Below are 15,367 nucleotides of genomic sequence, written 5' to 3'. Positions count from 1 at the left end.
TCTGAGAATATATTATTACCAGTGAGTTTTGTACATTCAGATTATTTCTTCCTGCCCATCAACAACCTCTTCTTTCAAATTGAAGAACTACCTTTAGCATTTCTTGTAGGACAGGTCTGGTGTTGATGAAATCTCTCAGTTTTTGTTTGTCTGGGAATGTCTCTATTTCTCATTCATGTTTGAAGGCATGCTTGGTTGTTTTATATTCTTTTTTCTTTTATCTTCTCTGACTGTGTATTTTCAAGTAGCCTGTCTTCAAACTCACTATTTTTTCCTTGCTCAATTCTGGTACAAAGAGACTCTAATGAATTCCTCAGTATGTCAATTACATGTTTCAATTCTGTAACTTTTTCTTGATTTTAAATTATTTCAATCTCTTTGTTAAATTTATGTGCTAGAATTCTGAATTTCTTCTCTGTGTTGTCTTGAATTTTGTTGAGTTTTCTCAATATAACTATTTTGAATTATCTGTCTGAAAAGTCACATGTCTCTGTTTTTCCAGGATTGTTCCCTGATGCCTTATGTAGTTTCTTTTGGTGAGGTCACATTTTCCTGAATGATCTTGATGCTGGTAGATGTTTGTCAGTGTCTGGGTATTAAAAAGTTGGGTATTTATTATATTCTTCACACTCTGGGCTTGTTTGTGTCTGTACTTCTTGAGAAGGCATTCCAGGTATTAGAAGGGTCTTTGGCCCCAAGCCCAATATTTCTGTGCTTTGTGTAGACACATATACTGCCTTGGTGGTCTGGGATAAGACCACTCAAAATTCTCTGGATTATCAGGCAGAAACCATTGTGTTTTTTGTTTCCTTCTCCCAAATGACCTCTCTTTCTGTGCTGAGTGACCTGGAACTAGAAGTGTGGTGATGCTAGCACTCCTATGGGCACCACCAGTATGCCCATGCTGGATCAGACCTGAAGCCTGCACAGCACTGGGTCTTGCCCAATGCCCTTTCTAACCACTACCTAGCTACCACTACCTGGCTACCACTTACATTCACTGAAGGCCCTAGGGCTGTAAAATCAGCAGGTGGCAAAGTTAGCCATGTTTGTGTACTTCCCTTCAGGGTGACAAGTTCTCCCAGGCCCCTGGTGGGTCTGGGGATGCTTTCTGGAAGCAAGGGATTGTAGTAAAAACCTTTAGAAATTTGCCTGATGTTCTATTCTACTGCAGCTAAGCTGTCACTCAAACCACAATGTAAAGTCCTTCTCACCCCTCCTCTTTCCACAGGCAAGAGAGTGTCTCCCTGTGGCCACTACCACCACTGGCAAATGAAGTGTTTTGCCAGGTGATCACCAGTATTCATTTAAAGTCCAGAAGCTCTTTAGTCAGCTTTTGGTGAATGCTGCCAGGCCTGGGACTCACCCCTCAGAGCAGGGGGCTTCCCTCTTGCCCAAGGCAGGTCTGGAAATGTTGTCCAAAAGCCTAGGCCTAAACTTAGGGACCCCAAGGCCTGCTTGTTGCTCTGTCCCACTGTGGCAGAGTTAGTACCTAAGGCGCAAGACAAAATCTCCTTTACTTTTTCCTCTGCTTTTCTTAAACAGAGAGAGTCTTTCATTGTGGCCATCACAACTGGGAATGTGCTGGGTCACATGTGTAGTCAGCATGTCTCAGAGCTCAGGGTTCACAGCGTTATATTTGTACATTGCTGCTGGTTATTCAGGGCCCAAAAGACTCTTTAGTCAGCCAATGATGAATCCTGCCAGGACTGCATCCTTCCTTTAAGGCAGCAAGTTACCTAGCATGTCTAGAAATGTCATCTGGGACCTAGGGCCCGGAATGGGGTCCTCGTGTCTGCCTGGTGCCCTATCCTACTGTGGCTGAGCTGGTATTCAACATGCAAGCAAAGTTCTCTTTACTCTTCTCTCTCCACCTCTTAAGGAGAAGGAAAGAGACACTTTCGTTGCTGTGAACGGAGCTGCCTGGGGTTGGGGAAAGGGTGATGCATGCTCTACTTTAGCTGCCCTAGCTGGTGTCTCCCTAAGTCATGTGCCAGCGTAGTCCTCTGGCTCTGAGGCCAGCCCAGCACTGAGAGTTGCCTAGGAGTTTCAGTCCTTGTGTTTTAGATTGCCTTTCAAGTTTACCTAGGACCCCAGAGCCCTTTGACCCCCAGTGGAGAGGCTTGCTAAGAAACTAAAGTTCTAGCTAGTGGAATGGGCAGTTCCCCTCTGGCTAGGTCTTGTCCAAATGCTCCCTCTGTACATGGGCACTGGCTGAACTCAGCATGGTTTTACCCTCTGCTATGACAGGGCAGCACTGAGTTGAATCTAGTGATCCCAATCACTGAGCTCTCACTCCCTCAAATCCGCAGACTCCAGGGGATAGGGGAAGGATGACATTGGTGATTCAGGATTGTCTCTTTGACCCTTCTCAATGGCTTTTTCAATGATATAAAGTCAAAACCAAGTACTGTGATTGTTCACCTGATTTTTGTTTTTTGTGATGGTGCTTTTCTGTGTGCAGATAGTTGTTAAAATTTGGTACCCTGTGCAGGTACAAAAAGTGTAGGTTTCTATTCCACCATCTCGTTTCACCCTTTCTGCATACAAGTTTTAGTATGAACATATATTTTTAGTTCTTTTGGGTATATTACTATGGTGGAATTGCTAGGTTATATGGTAATTGTATATTTACTTTTCTGAGGAACTGCTAATGTATTTTCTGCAATGGATTCATATTTCTACATTTCTACCAGCAGAGTATAGTGATTTCAATTTCTTCACATCCTCACTAACACTTGTTATTGTCCGTCTTTCTAATTATAGCATTATAGCTATCCTAATTGTTGTGAAGTTGCATCTTGTTTTGGTTTTGGTTCGCATATCTCTGGTGGCTTATGATATTGAGCATCATTTCACATGGTTATTGGCCATTTGTGTTTCTTCTTAGGATAAAACTCTATTTAGATTCTTTGACCATTTTTAAATTGGCTTTTCTTTTGATAATTGAGTTTTAAGTATTCTTTACATATCATGGATACTAGTCAATTATCATATATATGATTTGTAAATATTTTCTTTCATTCTGTTGGTTGTCTTTTTATTTCATTCATGGTGTCCTTTGAAGCACAAATTTAAAAATTTTGATTAACCTCATTTTATCTGTTTTTCTTTTGTTGCTTATGCTTGCAGTGCTTTATCTATGAAACTATTGTTTAATCCAAGGTCATGTGAAGACTTTCTCTTATGTTTTCTTCTAAGAATTTTATAGTTTTAGCTCTTACATTTAGGTCTTTGATACATTTTAAGTTTTGTATATGGTGTGAGGTGGGGGTCCACCTTCATTCTTTTGCATGTTGATATTATGCTGCCACAGCATTTTTGTTGTTGTTGAAAGGACTATGCTTTACCCGTTGACTTGTCTTGGTACCCTTGTCCAAAGCAGTTGACCATAAATGTAAGAATTTGTTTCTGGATTCTCAATTTTATTCTATTAATCTATATTCCTATCCTAATGGCAGTATCATACTGCCATGATAACTGTAGTTATTTAGTAAAATTTGAAATTAATGAGTGTGGCTGGATACGGTGGCTGACACCTGTAATCCCAGCACTTTGGGAGGCTGAGGTGGGCAGATCACGAGGTCAGGAGATCGAGACCATCCTGGCTAACATGGTGAAACCCCGTCTTTACTAAAAAATACAAAAAATTAGCCAGCTGTGGTGGCAGGCACCTGTAATCCCAGCTACTTGGGGAGACTGAGGCAGGAGAATGACGTGAACCTGGGAGGCAGAGCTTGCAGGCTTGCAGTGAGCTGAGATCGTGCCACTGCACTCCAGCCTGGACAACAGAGAAAGACTCCATCTCAAAAAAAAAAAAAAAGAAAAGAAAAGAAAAGAAATTAAGGAGTGTATGTCCTTCAACTTTATTCTTTTTCAAAATTGTTTTGACTATTTGAAGCCCCTTGCATTTGCATACTAATTTTAAGATTAGCTTGTAGATTTCTGCAATAATCTAGCTGGGATTTTGATATGGGTTGCATTGAATCTGTAGGTCAATTTGAAGAGTGTTATTATCTTAACAAAATTAAGGCCTCCAACCCATCAACACAGGATGCCCTTTTATCTACTTACATCTTTACCTTCTTTCAATAATTCTTGTAGTTTTCACTGTATAAGTCTTATACTAATTTTATTAAGTTATTTTCTAAGTATTTTGTTCTTTTTCTTGTATGATAAACATAGTTTTTTTTTTTTCACAATATTGATTCTACCCATCCATGAGCATGAGACATGTTTTCAATTGATTTTGTCATCTGTGATTTCTTTCAGCAGTGTTTCCTAGTTTTCCTTGTAGAGATCTTTCACCTCCTTGGTTAGGTATGTTCCAAAGTTTTTGTTTTGTTTTGTTTGTTTTATTTGCAGCTGTTGTAAAAGAGGTTGAGTTCTTGAATTGATTCTCAGATTGGTTGCTGTTGGTGTATAGCAATGCTACTGATTTGTGTACATTGATTTTGTATCTGGAAACTTTACTGAATTTATCAGATCTAGGGGCTTTTTGGATGAGTATTTAGGGTTTTCTAGGTATATGATTATATCATCAGCGAACAGTGACAGTTTGACTTTCTCTTTACCGGTTTGGATGCTCTTTATTTCTTTCTCTTGTCAGATTGCTCTGGCGAAGACGTTTACTATTCATATTTCACTTATTTCCACTTTAATGTTTATTAAACATTTACTTCTTTCTGCTGACTTTGATTTTAGTGTTCTCTTATTTTCTCAGTTTCTTATGGTAAAAATGTTGGTTATTGATTTGATACCTAATTTTTAAAATTAAAAGAGGCTTTTAAGATGTAATTATAAATTTCCCCATAATCACTGCTTAGCTGCATGCCATTTGGGTATGTTGTATTTTTATTTTCATTAATCTCAAAGTATTATGATTTCCTCTTTCCTCTATTGGCTATTTAGTAGAGTGTTGTTTAATTCCCTATATTTATGAATTTCCTAAATTTTCTGCTTTTATAGATTTATATAAAATCTATAAAAAATCTATGATTCAATTTTATTGTAGTTGAAGAACATGCTTTTTATAATTTCAGTTATGTTAAATTTATTAAGAACTGCTTTCTGGCCTTATATATAGTTTATCATAGAGAATGTTACACATACACTTGAGAAGAATGTGTATTCTTTTATTGTTGGGTAGAGTGTTCTGTTGACTTCAAATCTGCTGTTGAATCCTGTAGCATATTTTTTATTTTAGTTATTGCACATTTTAATTGTAAAGTTCCTATTTGGTGTTTCTTTTTAGTTTTTATCTCTTATTAATATCCTTTATTTGGTGAGAGTTTTTTTCTTAGTTTCCTTTAATTCTCTGCACATAGTTTCCTTTAGCTTTCAGTATATGAAAGGCAGCTGATTTAAAGTCATTGTTAAGTATAGCCCATGTCTTGATTTTCTCAGGGGTTGTTCCATTGACTGCTTTTATTCTTGCATATGCATTACACTTTCCTGTTTCTTTGTGATTTTTGTTGGAAACTAAGTATTTAGAAAATATAATGTGGTAACTCTGGAAACTGGATTAACTGAATTCCCATCCCCCGAATTTTTTTGTTGTTTCTGTTTGTTGTTACTGCTCTTTGTTAGTTTAGTTTTCTGAATTAAATCTGTAAAATAAGTATTTTTTGTCACGTGTGATCACTGATATCTATACTTAGTTATCTTAGTTGTCAGCTAATGATTGGCTAGAGATTATGTTAGGTGTCTTGAAACAATATGTCCCCCTACCTTTGCAAAGGCTTTGTATGTTTTGGGGGGCATGTTATCTGCTTACACATAGAATCAGCATCAATCAGATGGATAAATTAAGGCCTTCTCATGTCTGGTGATGGGCACAGCCCTAAATATGCATGTGGCTTTCTAGATTCATAGGCATGTGTTGGAAGTTTTGAAAACTCCCTGTGACATATTGTTTTCCAGTTTTCCTTTTACATTGTTTTTGTCATCTTGTTATTACCCCTAACTGGAATTTCTACTGCAGGCAACTACAATATTAAACAATTGCTGATGATTGTTTTGGACAAACACCCTAGGGATAGAGCTGTTTGCACAGAATGAGCTCTGAGTCAGGTCAAATAAAGACAAGTCTTAAGAATGTAGCTGTTTAGGTGGTTGCCTGATGGATTAAAATGTGACAATTTAGAATAAGGCTTTTAAGGAATTCCAAACCCATTTTGACACCTCCAGTGCCTGCTGGGCTGTTGGTATGCACAGATACAGCAGTTGTGAGGCTGTTATTTTTCAGGTTAGTAGAGAACTAGAGAGCGATAGATGGGAATAGAGCAAGTTGAAATGCCATAAAACTCACTGTTCTTACTAACATTAAGTCATTTTTCTTGAATAAACATTTCTAGAATTGTTGCAAATGATAATTTCCATTGTTCTTAAAAAGTTGAAAACTTTTGCAGGTATTCTAATGCTTTTATAGAATAGTGATTTTCAGGAGATTTTACTTTAGAAGAGTTTCTTCAGAAATGGTAAGTTCTGTTCCTAGAAGTCAAATAAATTATTATATTAAGGTGCCATGGTGAGTAAAAAACTCATAGGTTTTGCAATTAGATGCACAGTAGATTGAATCCTAGCTCACTTGCTTGCTAGTTATGTGATCTTGAGTAAGTGATTTATCCTCCCAGAATCGCAATTTTCCTATTTATTCAATGGGGATGATAATACATACTTCATAAGATTGTTGTAAAAATTATGTGAAATAATGTATGTAAAACTTCTAGTAAAGCAAGTGTTCAATGCATGTTAAATTTGCTGCTCACCTTTCTGCTTAACTGCAAACTCAATGATTTCAATCTTAGTTTGTTCCTGTGCTTCACATTGGAGTTTCCCAGTTTATTTGTCCTCAAAAATATGTAGTAATGGGGTTAGGGTGCTCAGTAAGTAGATACCACCCCATTAGCTGTCACCTTTTAGCTACAGACTTATTTGCAAGGTACCTTTAGGACTTAGTTGTTGCATTGCAACTACATTTTTATTTGTACCTCCCAGCTTTACAAACACTGATACTACATTGTGGACTTATTTTCAGCCTCTATTCATCACCACACCCCATAGATCTTTTTTAGAACCACTCACACATAGCCAGTTATTTCTGTTATTTATTATTTATTTATTGTTAGATTTATATAGTGTTTTCCTCCCTAAAAGCTTAAGGCACTGTACAGAGAATTTAAATACATGGGCTATCGAACATTACAGATCTACAATAAAATTGAAAATGGGCAAAGTAGACAAGCAAACAGAAATGGAAAATCTGAGGGAAAACGGATGATCAGGGGAAAGGGAAGAAGGTTATTTTGGTCAACTCAGTTTGTCTCTTTTAGTATGCCACCCTGATAACTTTTCCCTTGTGAGCCTTTTATTTTCAGGTCTCTGATCAGTCTCAAGATGTTTGAGGTAATGTATAGTTCAGAAGAGATTAGTATTTTTTACATGTACACATTTGGGTGACAGAAAGTACAAGTAAGTGTTTTTTTTTTTTTTCTATACCCCAAGTTACAGATTTAAATAGTAAATAACATTAGTCTCAGAACAAATTTCTTTCTTGATGGAGGGAATGTGCTACTGAAGTATGAACTGTTAGTGGAAAACTGTATTTTGCATGGAGAAGCTTATTGCATTTTATGCTTAATGGTGATAGTGCTAAAAGGAACAGGGTACTTCATATGCTATGAGTCACTAAAAGCATGTAAGGGGGCAGTGAATTGCAAATATTACTAGGGTCAAAGTTACAAGACAGAATGATAATAGTGCCTTTGCTCATCATTCCTCAAACTCTGGCATCCCAGTATGCAGTTTTTAGTTTATAAGTAGAAGTCAAATAAATCTGGTATTCATTGTACAGGCCTGGTATTACGGAATTTTGAGGGGCATGTATGAGTGGATATTGGTCTACTGCCTCTCACATTGCCTTGCTGAGAAGTCAACATTTGAGTCTACTTGGAAGACTTTCTTTGTTTCTATAAGTGTTTTGCACAAACACACACACACGCACACACACACACTTTTCCTCCAGTGTATTAAAATGTGGTTTATGTGATCAGAGTTTATTATTCATTTTTGTTATTTTGATTACCTTTAATATTTATCCCAGAGGAGCTAAAATAAACTCAGATAATTCAATAGCTTGTTAGCAGATTAGTAGGAGAAGCTTTCAAAATTAATTTTTTCCTCAAACTTCTGTTATCACAAATGAGGGCAAGTTAACTTTGACTTTTTTGTGTGTGATTCACAGTGGGTTGAGGGCTCTGGGGTTTTGCCAATTATTTCATTAAATGACAAGTTAGGTGAGATTTTCTCTGAATTTCACATAGAAGAGATGTGTTCTGAGAATCTTCAGAAAATACAAATCAAATTTATTTTTTAAAACTAAACAGATCACAAGTCTTCTACTGTGACAAAAGCCCTGGATAAGGATCTTATCTAGATATTCTCGGATCCAGGCCTATTTCTTTTTTTCTTTTCCTTTGTTGGCACCCAGTATCCTATTATTGCTCTCTGTAGCATCCTATCCCTTCAGGAAAAATTATTGCATCCTTTAGAATTTGGTTACTGTCCCAAGGGGCATCCTGCTGTAAAACAGTCATGATATCTGTAATTGTGTTTCAAAGTCTTGGCTGTTTTCCTGAGTTTTGTATTTGATTCCTTTTTTTGTTGTTGTTGTTGTTTAAGAAAGTTGAGTCATGTTTTGGTAATACTTTAATTTTATTATAAAATTTCTATAACATTTAATATAGTAGTTATATTAATTATTTTGATTAAGTCAAAAGAGTTTATCCCCTCTCCTCACTCAAACAGCACACAACATAGTAAATTCATCTTGAGGGATACAGGGTAGAGGACATGGTAAAAACTGATGGTTTTAATATTTGTGATGTGACTCTTTTGTACTGGTGAATTAATGCTGCGTGTAGTATATCTTTGAAAAGTACACTAATGTGGCCTCAGTACTAAGGGAAAAACAAAATTACTGAGTTTTTAAAGTTTCATTAGTAAACTATATGATGAACTAATATTATATATTATTTTAGGAAATCTTTTCCCCTGACAACATTCTTTGCCAGTCCAAGGAATTTTTACATCTTCTCTCCCTTAACAATCTCTTTAGAATGATCTTTTTCTATTTTTCTGTTTTTTGATAGCATTTTCCTTGCCCTGATTGATTTCATTTTAGTGTGGCCTAATTATATTCAGGTGCAAGATGTTAGACTGCTGTAATTAGTCAGGTTGGAGAGCTGGGAATGGGTTGGCTGTAACATTTTAAGCTACGGCTACAATAACATGTATTTTTTTTTTTTTTGGTCTAATTGTTGTCCTGTATTAGTCCATTTTCACACTGCTGATAAAGACATACCTGTGACTGGGCAATTTACAAAAGAAAGATGTTTGATAGCGTTACAGTTCCACATGGCTGGGGAGGCCTCACCATCCTGGTGGAAGGCAAGAAGGAGCAAGTCACATCTTACATGGATGGCAGCAGGCAAAGGGAGAGAGCTTGTGCAGGGAAACTCCCATTTTTAAAACCATCAGATCTCATGAGACTTATTCACTATTGAGAGAACAGCATGAGAAAGACTTACTCCCATGATTCAGTTACCTCCCACTGGGTCCCTTGCATGATACATGAGGATTGTAGGAGTTACAATTCAAGATGAGGTTTGGGTGGGGACACAGCCAAATCATATCATTCCACCTCCAGCCCCTCCCAAATCTTATGTCTTCACATTTCAAAACCAATCATGCCTTCACAACAGTCCCCCAAAGCCTTAACTCATTCCAATATTAACTCAAAAGTCCAAGTCCAATGTCTCATGTGAGACAAAGCAAGTCCCTTCTGCCTATAAGCCTGTAAAATCAAGAGGAAGTTGGTTACCTCTTAGTTACAATGGGGGTATAGGCACTGGGTAAATACAACCATCCCAAATGGGAGAAATTGGCCACTCCTTAGATACAATAGGGGTATAGGCATTGGGTAAAAACAGCCACTCCAAATGGGAGAAATTGGCCCAAACAAATGGGCTACAGGGCCCATGCAAGTCTGAAATCCAGTGGGGCACTCAAATCTTAAATTAAGCTGTAAAATGATCTCCTTTGACTCCATGTCTCACATACAGGTCATGCTGATGCAAGGGTTGGGTTCCCATTGGGTCCCCATTGTCCTGGGCAGCTCCACCCCTGTGGCTTTGCAGGGTACAGCCTCCCTCCTGGCTGCTTTCACAGGCTAGCATTGAGTGTCTGTGGCTTTTCCAGGTGGACTATGTAAGCTGTAGGTGCATCTACCATTCTGGGGTCTGGAGGACAGTGGCCCTTGTCTCACAGCTAATCTAGGGAGTGCCCCAGTAGGGTGGGGACTCTGATCCCACATTTCCCTTCTGCACTCCCCTAGCAGAGGTTCTCCATGAGAGGCCCACCATGGCAGCAAACTTCTGCCGGGACATCCAGGAATTTCCACATGTCCAATGAAATATAGGTGGAGGTTCCCAAACCTCAATTCTTGACTTCTGTACACCCACAGGCTTAACACCACATGGAAGCTGCCAAGGGCTTGAGGCTTACACCCGCTGAAATCATAGCCTGAGCTGCACCTTGGCCCCTTTTAGCCATGGCTGGGATGCAGGGCACCAAATCCCTAGGCTGCACACAGCATGGGGACCCTGGGCCCAGCTTATGAAACCATTTTTTCTTCCTAGGGCTCTGGGCCTGTCATGAGAGAGGCTACCGTGGAGGCCTCTGACAAAGGGCTTGAGTTTCTCCTCAGAAAATGGAATTTTCCTTTTTAATGCATTGTCAGGCTGCAAATTTCCCAAACTTTTATGCTCTGCTTCCCTTATAAAACTGAATTCCTTTAACAGCATCCAAGTCACGTCTTGAATGCTTTGCTGCTTAGAAATTTCTTCTGCCACATACATTTAAATTGTCTCTCTCAAGTTCAAAGTTCCACAAATCTGTAGGGCAGGGACAAAATGCCAGCATTCTCTTTGCTAAAACATATCAAGAGTCACCTTTGCTCCATTTCCCAACAAGTTCCTCATCTCGATCTGAGACCACCTCAGCCTGGATTTCATTGTCCATGTTATTATCAGGATTTTAGTCAAAGCCACTCAACAAGTCTCTAGGGAGTTCCAAACTTTCCCACATTTTCCTGTCTTCTCCTCAGCCCTCCAAACTGTTCCAACCTCTGCCTGTTACCCAGTTCCAAAGTTGCTTCCACATTCTTGGGTATCTTTTCAGCAACACCCCATTCTACTGGTACCAATTTACTGTATTAGTCTGTTTTCACACTGCTGATACAGATATACCCAAGGTTGGGCAATTTACAAACAAAAGAGGTTTAATAGGCTTACAGTTCCACATGACTGCAGAGACCTCACAATCATGGTAGAAGGCAAGGTGAGCAAATCACGTCTTACATGGATGGCAGCAGGCAAAGAGAGAGAGCTTGTGCAGGGAAACTCCTGTTTTTAAAACCATCAGATCTCATGAGACTTTTTCACTATTGAGAGAACAGCATGAGAAACACCTGCCCCCATGTTTCAGTTACCTCCCAGTGGGTCCCTTTCATGACATGTGGGAATTGTGGGAGTTACAATTCAAGATGAAATTTGGGTGGGGACACAGCCAAACCATATCAATCCTATATCTTGGAGTCAGATTATGTGTGCCTAGGTGTTTAGCTAAGTGATCTATAAAGATCAACCTGATTTTGGGATAAACTTTTAAGAGGCCTATCTCCTAGGTAAGACTGACCAGGGAGATAGGGGCACTGTCTTTGCCCTTTCTCTCTCCTAAAGCAGGTTACCACCCTAAGGCACAGAACTGCTGTTTGAGTGAAACAAGCAGCTTATAACAGGAAATACCTCCTGGTTTTTGGTAAAGGGCAGTGTAATTGCAGCTGACACATCCTTGCCCTCCCCGCCCAGCTTAATTTAAACAAGTAATAATATTCCTTTTCTATTAACATACCCACAATTATTCTGTCCTCTGGCTCATAGAAAAAGAAAGATTCTAATGATTGCTATGGAGACTTTGAGTTTAAAATGGCACCTGGCTAAGCATCACTTAAGATACCTCTCCTGGTTCCTACTAAAATGCTAATAGAAAAACAAACTAATAGAAGCTCACAAAAATTTGGAAAACTAAGACAGACTGAAAAATGACTGCTGGAACTAAAGTGAAATGACATCATCTTATGTATGTTGCTGTAAACTTCTTTTTCCACTCAGTACTATGTTGTGGAATAGATATATTTCTATGTCAACAAATAAAATCCACATCAACATTATAATTACTAAATAGGGCTGGGTAAACCATAACTGTGTCAGCCATTGACCTTCTGTTGGTTGTCATCTGTGTATGTATGTATGTATGGATGGCTATATGGATGGATATATATGGATGGATGGATGTATATATTGTGGATATATACATGGATGTATAATGTGGCTGACATTACAGTGGCTGACATTGGTTTAATTCCCCCCCATGCCATATGAAGGATACTGGATGGTACTGAATTCTGGTGTAAATTAATGTAGGGCCCCATAGAAAAGAAAAATAATTCAACTTTCTTGTCAGTAATGCTACAAGAGCTTTATTTTATTTTTGTTTTCTGTTTTAAAAAATTTTGATTTTTTTTTGTTCATACATAATAGATGCACATATTTTGGAGGCACATATGATAATTGAGTGCATTCATATAATTTGTAAAGGTCAAATCAGTATAATTGGGATAAACATTACCTTAAATATTTATCTTTTCTTTATTCTAGAAACATTTGAATTATTCTCTTCGAGTTAATTTGATGTATACAGTAGGTTATTGTAATCTATATTCATCCTGCTGATCTATCAAACACTAGGTCTTATTTCTTCTATCAAACTATATATTTGAAGAGCTTTATTTTAACAAATATTAGAGATTATTTTTAGTGTTAAAATTCCATTAAAGGTTCCAGATAGGAAAGATAATTCCGTTAACATTGTGGTGTTTATACTGGCTTGTAAGTCATTTTCATTTAAACACTTTAATATATTTCTATTGTATTAGTAAGAAAATAAAACATAAATGTGAACAAGTAGTAGTACTAAACCTAAAATTTTACTTCAATTTCTGAGTGAGGAAGAAAGATCTTTCTCCCTTGGTTGTTTTGTGGTAGATGAGTTGAACTGGAGAGTATCAAACACAAACAGAAACCAGAAAGGTAATACACATGAGTACTGTGGACCTGGTATTAGGGAAATAAGAGAGACTGGTGAAGATTGTGGTGAGCCCCCAAAGCATATGTCTATCTAAACAGAGTCACTATTTCTCAGCTCTAGTGATTGCTAAATGAGAACTTGCACTCATTTTTGCTAGATTTTCAGGGAATCCAGATTATTTTGTGTACTCTTTTGAGTTCTGAATATTGACAAACAACTTAAAAATCATATCAAAGTGTGTGTATATGAAGGGGAATGGGTGCCCATGAAACTCTTGCTGTCTAAATGCCTTAAATTTGTGACTTCAGATTTAGTCTTTTCCTCTATAGTGAATGAATGAGTTTCTATCTTTTGTATAGCTTTTTTATTTCCACTTGTAAAATTCTGTTTATTATGTAGGATCATTGATTAAATGCCCTAGATGTTATGGGGAGAATATAGAGAAAAGAAAAGACAAAAAGTAAAAACTCTGTGCAATACATATTACTATTTCATTTAACCAAGAGCCAGTTATGGGGGTCAGATGGTACTAATTCTATGTATAAGTTAAAAAAGTAAAATTTGAAGGTTTTAACTAATTTACCAGTGTCACACAGCTAAGAAATGGCAGAACTATGATTCGAACTCAAGTGTGTATGAATCCAAAGCCTCTTGAGTTTTTTCTTTTTGTAAAAGCAATACAAGCTTACAGTAGAGAATTGCAAAATGTAAAAGACAAATTGTAGAAATGTCACCCCAAATTACTATTATATAGAAACAACTACTATTAATATGTTAATGTGCATTAAAATGTACACACACACAAAAAAGCATAATGGGTATCGCACTGCCATATATAATTGTATCTTGATTATTGTTCCTTAACATCATATCGAGAACACATTACCATTTTATTAACTGTTTTTTATAACAATACTATGTTAGTGACTAATGCTTCTTCCAATAGCTGCACCATTGTTTGTTAAGCTGGATATTTTAGACATCTAATTTTTCACTATTATAAATAATGCTTTAATGGACATCTTTGGGATATAAATCTTTGTTTTATTAAGACTATGATTATTTTATAGGATACGTTTCCGAGAATTAGATTACTCAGGCAAAGCATCTAAGCAGTTTTAAGGTTTTTAATAACATATGCTCAATTATCAAAAAAGCTTTACCAATTTACACTCATGTCAGTCTATTAATGTCTGTTTTCTTGTCTCCTTGCTAGCGTTAATGATCATAAAATAGTTGTAAATAATATAGACAATACTCATACCTCATTTTAGTTGTATTTCTTTAATTAGTAGAGATGCTTGATGTTTTTTCTTATATGATGAGTAGTCATTTGTATTTTGCTTCTGCAAATTATCTGTCCCACTTTATTTACCTTCTAAATTTCTTGTGTCAAATCAACCCATCTTTTTCTGCATTTTTTTCACTGCTTTTATACAGAGTGCTTTTCTATCTTAGGTCAAATAAATATTTGCTTTTATTTTTCTGCAGTATTTTTATCTATTGTTTGATACTTATGTTATTGAAAGGCTATGCTCTCTCAGTTATGCTATATTTCATTCCCAAGAGAAGGACAACTATTCCTATACTTGGGGTATATGGAACATAAGACAAACACTAATGTAGTAATCCATTCTATGACCTTTATATTACCAACTTCTTAAGCTAAAACGCTGACAGGGTGCTGGAGTGATAAGAGTAACTGATGCCAGGAGGAGTTAGTCTGGACTTGTGTGGTAGACGAAATGAGTCTTGAGCAGAGGTAACTTAGACAAGGACATAATCTGGTAAAATGGCATACTCCACACATGGAGAAAATTTGTACACCTAAAAAAGTTTGTATCTATTTCTCTGTAGCTATTGCTTTACATGTATTATGTATGTATGCATTTATGCAAGTGGCATTTCAACTATTTTAATTCTCATATTTTTCTTTCTTTTGGTCCCTTTTTAAATGCCATCAGAGAGTATTGGTATAATGAAATAAGACTTACAGAATGTCACAGCTAGTATTTCAGATATTATTTTATGGAATGTTCATAAATTAATTTCTGCAATGATGAAATTATTTGCCTCAAATCACACAGCTAGAATTGGCCCTGGAATCCAGATTCCTGATTCCTAGTTAAGTGCTTTTGCTATTACAGCAAACCATTGA

Source organism: Theropithecus gelada, chromosome X, assembly GCF_003255815.1.
Source record: "Theropithecus gelada isolate Dixy chromosome X, Tgel_1.0, whole genome shotgun sequence".
Classification (NCBI taxonomy): Eukaryota; Metazoa; Chordata; class Mammalia; order Primates; family Cercopithecidae; genus Theropithecus; species Theropithecus gelada.
The sequence above is the reverse complement of the archived record's forward strand: the minus strand, read 5'-3'. Positions refer to the sequence as shown.